A 6,235-nucleotide genomic window follows, 5' to 3' on the forward strand; every position below is an offset into this window, starting at 1 on the left:
CGGGTCTTGACTCACCGCGGACGGTCGCCCAGCGTCCGTCGTCGCTGGGGCTGGCCGAAGCCCTCTCCTCCTCTGAGACTCCTGGGATGCCACCTTCCCGGGGACACGGCCCCCGATGCCCGCAGCCCAGGGCCGCGGACGCCTCTCCTGGGTCCCGCCCAGCGCCAGCCCCGTCTTACCTGGCACGTGACCTGCCCGTGCCCTTTGCTGCGTGGCGTTGCCGGGCCCCTCGGGGCAGGGGTCTCTGGGTTGTGTTTGTTCGTGGTTTTCAGGGGCGTCTTGAAAAGCGCGAGGTGCATAATAAATAGGCTCTTGCTCAGTAAATCCATTTTTCTTTCAGTTACGCGGGCCCCGCACAGGTGTGGACGCAGCGGCACTGCGCAAGCCCGCGCTCCCATCGCTGCGTGATGGCTCTTACTCTTCCTTTGCTTCTTTAAATTTTGGCTTTTTCTAACTTTGGTTCCGCTTTCGCCTTTATATCCTTAAAACTTTCTTCTGGGCAGTATAGGCACAGCCCTCTCTCCCTCAATATTGTGTGGTCCCCTCCAAATCAGCAAGTAAACCGGAACCAGTAACGTATTCTCTCAGATGGCTGACTTTTGTGTTTTCCAGTTTATGCTAATGAGTGAATGCTGGCCTCAGGTGGGAACATTAGGAGGGAGCCCCGTGACCCCTGGCCCTCCTGGCCACCAGTGTAAGGGGATTTTTACTGTCGTTACTTAAACTTTTCGCCACGCCTGACCATCCCCTTTGCTACTGCCAAGGTCAGTCGGATCTTTATTGTCCTTTCCTGGCCTTTTCCAGTGGCTTCCTTTCTTTTCCTTCATTCGCTCCCTGATCCAGTCTGTGCACTATATATTGTTGCAAGATGTAAAACCCATATTTGATTCTGTTTCCCTTTTATTTAACAAAATCTGTGATGGCTCTTCATTACTTGTAAAATTAAAAAAATTAACGCGGAATTAAGTCTGACAATCTGGCACCAACCCTCGAAAAGAATGTGAACCTTTCCTGAAACTGTAGTCATTATGTTATAGACGTTCCGTTGAACGCATGAGTTCTGTGATATAGTGTTTGGAAATCGATGGGTTAAACAAAGTTAAAATTTTTCTATCTTAGATGTTTTAGTGTTCTCATTTGCAAGTCAGTTGTTAAGAAAGTGATAATTTATATATATTACATATCATATATAGTATGTAAATGTGTGAAATACTTCATTTAACCAGTAATTATTGAGCACTTAGGGACCAGGGGACCAGTACTGTTGCAGATGCTGAGGTTATAATAGCGAACAGACAAAAACATTTGCTCTTATGGAATTTACAATCTGGCGGGACATATAGACAATAAAATGGATAAAATACTAAAACCCGTAGTATGTGGAACGGTGCTGTGTGCTAAGGGGGAACAGGATAGTGCCGGGGGGAGACAGGAAGTGTTGGGGGAGGCGTGGCTGTGGAAGGCGTGAGTGGAAAGGGTGACATCCGAATAAAGATATTCATCACATTACCCTTTAATAGTTTTGGAAATCAGATAGAAATAGTTATACGTGTTTTTATCATGAAAAATTGTGGCATTATATAAGGCATTAAACAGAAAGATAATTCAAGCCACTATTAAACTAATATCTATATGTGTCTTTGTAAATTGGTGCTAATGGTCAGTATAACTCAAAGTATTTCAGATTTGGAATTTAACTTGTACTCATTTATTACAAAGTCAATACTTAGCTTAAAAATTAAAAAGATTAGTAATTATAAGGTTTTCAAAGAAATGTACTAATGTTACGACCCACCTAATATCATATGGTTTCAAAAATGCCATGAAAATGGTTTTTTTCTTTATATTTATAGCATATAGATAGCTCATTCTTCTACTACTGTTAATTAATACTTTCATAGTAATTATAGAATACTTTAAATATACATTATTCTTCTGAATTTAAAAGATCAGGCTTTTAAACAAATTAATTTAGAAGGATAATAGAACCGACCTGCACTTCTATAAATTCTTTAATAATGTTTTTTAAAGATCATCAAAAATAATCTTCTAAAAACACTTCTTTGTCTGTGGGCTGCAACATTCCGCGAGGCTTCTCAGCCTCTTTACTCCTCAAGTTTGGTCACAGTTACGTGCTCGGGGGTCATTGTTTTCCACCAAGGGGCGATTGCCCTGGAAAACAGATCCATTACGTTTCTTTTCAATTATACGTTGCAGATTGGAATGTAATGTCAGCTTGTCAAAAGGACACACAACAAAAATGGCAAATATAGGTACATTGTCAGATACAATATGCAGTGTTCAAAATATCTCGCTGGCTCTGTTGTGCAGGTGACCAGCAGATGTAAATGGGAGCATGTCAGCTCTGAGGGACATTTCTTACAGCCGAGCAGTAACCTTGACAATGACGTGGAAGCGGTGGGCATGGTGGAAATGCGGAAAAGTTCGAGGGCGTGGTTAATAGATGGTCAAGGTCATTATCTTGGACAGATTTCTCTCATAAAATGTTTGCGATTTAATCAGAATCCGACTCTACCCTCCCCGCCCGCCCAGTGACCAAATTCATCCAGATGCCAGAATTGCCTGTTTGGCATTCTTGTCAGTTTAGATTAATAACAATTAACAGCTTTATTGAGATATGTTTTACAGAACATGTTCACCTCGCTAAAGTGTCCAATTCATTAGCTTCTAGTATGTTTAGAGATTGTGACGTCATCACTGCAGTCTAATTTTAGAACATTTTCATCATCCCTCAAAGACACCTAGTAACAGATATGATTTCTTTTGACAGCATTATTGCTGCATGGAAGTAAGTACTTACCATAAAAATTAGTTTTTCTCACCAAAGTGTTTATTGTGTTTTGATGATAACTAACAAAAATTTAGATTCAGACCCTTAGCTGAACTCATATGTAAGTTCTCAATTTTTAAATATTTAATACAACACTTAATATTTAATTTTTGGTAATTTAAAATATATTCTTGTTTTCTCACATCTCATGGAATGCGGAAGAGCACAAATAGAAAAATGTGCTGTTGGATTAATGTAATCTCTTTGTTTTGTCTTTTGTCTTATTGTCTTCCCCAAGAATTTTAATTTGTTTATTCATCCTTTAAGCCAAGCATTTTAATGTGTATGTATATATTTATTTAATTTGTTGAAATTAAGCTTCAAAGTTGACTTCAAAATTGGCGACGTATTTCCGAATAGTAAAATCATAATTTCAATAATCGTATACTTTTTTCTTCATCTATTTAAATTAAAGTATAATTTCCATTTAGTAAACATTCACTGTGTTTTGTGTACCGTTCTATGAAGCTTGATAAACTTGTGTCGCCCTGGGACCTCCACCACAGTCAGGACGCAGGCCACTCCCTAACGTTCCCCCACGCCGCTTGTCCTCACCTCCCCTCCTCACCGGGCCCCCCAAACCTGATCCCTCACCTGCCCCTCCAGTTTGTCTTTTCCAGAGTCTCATCTGATGGAGTCCTGCCTTCCGAGTCTGGTGTCTTTCACTTAGTGTAATGCAGTGGTTCGCGGCTGGGGTGTGTTCGCTCCACAGGGGACATTTGGCAAAGTTCGGTGGCAGTTTTGGTTGTCACAGTTGGGTGGGGAAGGCGGTGAACTGCTACTGGCATGTAGTGGGTCGGTGTTAGGGACGCCGGTACACTTCCTGCAGTGCCTTGGACAGCTCCCGGGGTAATGACATACCTGGCGCAACGCGTCCGTGGGCGTGAGGCCGAGAAACCCCGTTACAGCGCATTGGAAAGCCGCCCGTGTTGCTGCGTGCGCAGTGGTTCATCGCTTTTCACGTCTGAGGTTTGGCTGTACCACAGTTTGCTTAGACGTTCCCAAGTTGAAGGCTATTTGGATTGTTTCCAGTTTGGGGAGATGATGAGCAAAGCCCGTAGAAACCTCATCCCTGTAAATACCTAGAAATGGGATTGTGAGGTCCCGTGGTGTGTGTTTAATTTTATAAGGAACTGCTAAACTTTTCCAAAGCGGGTTTACCATGTTACATTACCACTAGAATGTATGAAAATTCCAGTCGCTTCTGTCCTATCCGCACTTTGTCTTGTCGGATTTTTTATTTCAGCCAGTCCTCCCGGGTCTGCGGTGGTATCTCACTGTGGTTTGACTTTGCGTTTCCCTTATGACCGATTATGTTCAGCTTTTTTTAAGTGCTTATTTGCTGTTAGTACTCTTCTTTGGTGAAGTGTTAGATCTTTTGTCCAATTTTTTAAATTGGGTTGTTAACTTTCTTATTGAATTTTAAGGCATATATTCTGGACATAGGTCATTTTCAAATATGTGTTTTGTACATATTTCTCCCAGTCGGGGTCTGTGTTTGCCTTCTCTTCCCAATTTCATTTAAAGAGCAAAAATTCTCAATCTTGCTGAAGTCTAATATATAATTTTTCTTTTCGGGTTTGTGATTTTAATTTTGTATCTAAAAACTCATGGCCAAACTCCAAGGTCATGCAGATTTTCTCTTAATTTTTTTTTTTTTATAGAAAGTTTTTGTAGACATTTCAGGTTTTACATTAAGATCAGTCCATTTTGAGTTAATATTTTTTAACATGTGGGATCTGACTTTTGTTTTTGTTTTTGCATATGTGCATTTTGAGTCTATAGAACAGTTCAGAGAGAATTGCCATCGTAACAATATTGAATCTTCCAATCCACGAATGCTGTATAAAAGCCTCGTTTAGTTAGGCTTTTTATGTTCTTTCTTTCTTTCTTTCTTTTTTTTAACGCCTACAGCACCCAGTCTTCCTAGGTGGTCTCCCATCCAAGTACTAACCAGGCCCGACCCTGCTTAGCTTCTGCGATCCGACGGGATCAGGCATTTTCAGGGCGGCGTGGCCGCAGACAGGCCTTTTATTTCTTTCATTGGCATTTTGTGGTTTGCACATCTCACACATATTTTGTTAGGTTTATTTAGAAGCATTTGACTTTTCTTCATTCCATTTTAAATGGTGCTTAAAAAATTAATTTCCACTGGTTATGTAGAAATACATGTCAAGCGACCTGCGTACGCGCATGGATTTGTAAACCATACTATACGTTTGTAAACTAGCTGAGCGTCTGATGGCACATCATTACTCTTGTTAGCTTGCACAGAGTCACCGAATTGTCATCTCATCCCCTTGCATTGTGGATGCAGTCACTGAGAGTCGGACAAGGTAAGTGACTGCTTAAGGTTTTTGACCAGTTAGTGAAGCAACAGGCCAAGTCTCCTAAGCCCACTCCTCGTGCTTTATAAACTCAGCGTTTTGTGTTTGTGTGTTAGGGGTTGTGGTATGATGTTGGACAGATCTCCAGGCAGTGTTGCCATTTAATCAGATCACATGCGTTGTCATTTCCGGTGTGATCTGAGAGCATTGAAAGCTTCCGCCTCAGGATTTCCTTTCTACTTTTTTGCCCCAGGAGCTGAAGTCGCCCATGTCAGAAAGGAAAATATCTCACAAAGGAAGCATAAGTCATTATGTTGTTCTGACCTTAATATTCTTTAGTTTTTCAGAGATGTGGTATTTGTAGGTTGTGATGGCAGATAACAGCTGGGGGCTTGAGAGATAGGGCAGGACAGGTCCAGGCGTAAGTGGGCCCAGGTGGGGTGCTGCCATGGTGGGAACCTCGTCCAGATGTCATCGTGAGCGCGCTGGGCACCAAGCTGTGAGAGCAGGATAGTGAAATGGAGAGAGAGACACCAAAAGGACACGGCGCTGCAAGCCTCACCTGGCTCCATGATATTTTTGCTCGTGTGCCTCTGAAAAACAAGCTCTTTGCTTGTCAGACACTTGTGGTGTATCTTTGTCAATAGAACTACGGATTAATTATGCCGAAATAAAGAAAGGTTCCCGTGCGTAATGGCAGAAACAGTTTCCTTGTTACGTTATTTTGCCTGCCTTTTTTTATGAGACGTGTTAGATACCATAGACCCTTAATAAAGGACCACTGGATGACTAATCCATTTTACAAAGAAACATGTATAAAATAAACAAGGTTAGAGAAATGTAATTAACTCCATATCTTCAGGTCATAAAGGAAAATGATGCTAAAATAATCAATACTGCCCATCTTATTAGAAATAAATGAGAAAATAATTTAGGAGAATGTTATCCAGTGTGAAGTTTTATTTAGTGTTCGTAATTTTTGCCATGAAATTTAAAACATGGCCTTTTAGCCATTAGGATATTTGATTGTGAAAATAAGAAAGAACGTTAGGGAAAG

General features: G+C 41.1%; 1 protein-coding gene and 1 pseudogene across 2 annotated transcripts in view; one reads left to right on the plus strand and one right to left on the minus strand.

The window, feature by feature from the left end:
- Positions 1-6,235, plus strand: part of ZNF407 (zinc finger protein 407) — a 365,078-nt gene that overhangs the window by 69,711 nt on the left and 289,132 nt on the right. The window lies entirely within an intron of this gene.
- Positions 4,757-4,875, minus strand: LOC112481349 (annotated as a pseudogene).

This window comes from Pteropus alecto, unplaced genomic scaffold (assembly GCF_000325575.1).
Source record: "Pteropus alecto unplaced genomic scaffold, ASM32557v1 scaffold14, whole genome shotgun sequence".
In the NCBI taxonomy this organism is placed as follows: domain Eukaryota; kingdom Metazoa; phylum Chordata; class Mammalia; order Chiroptera; family Pteropodidae; genus Pteropus; species Pteropus alecto.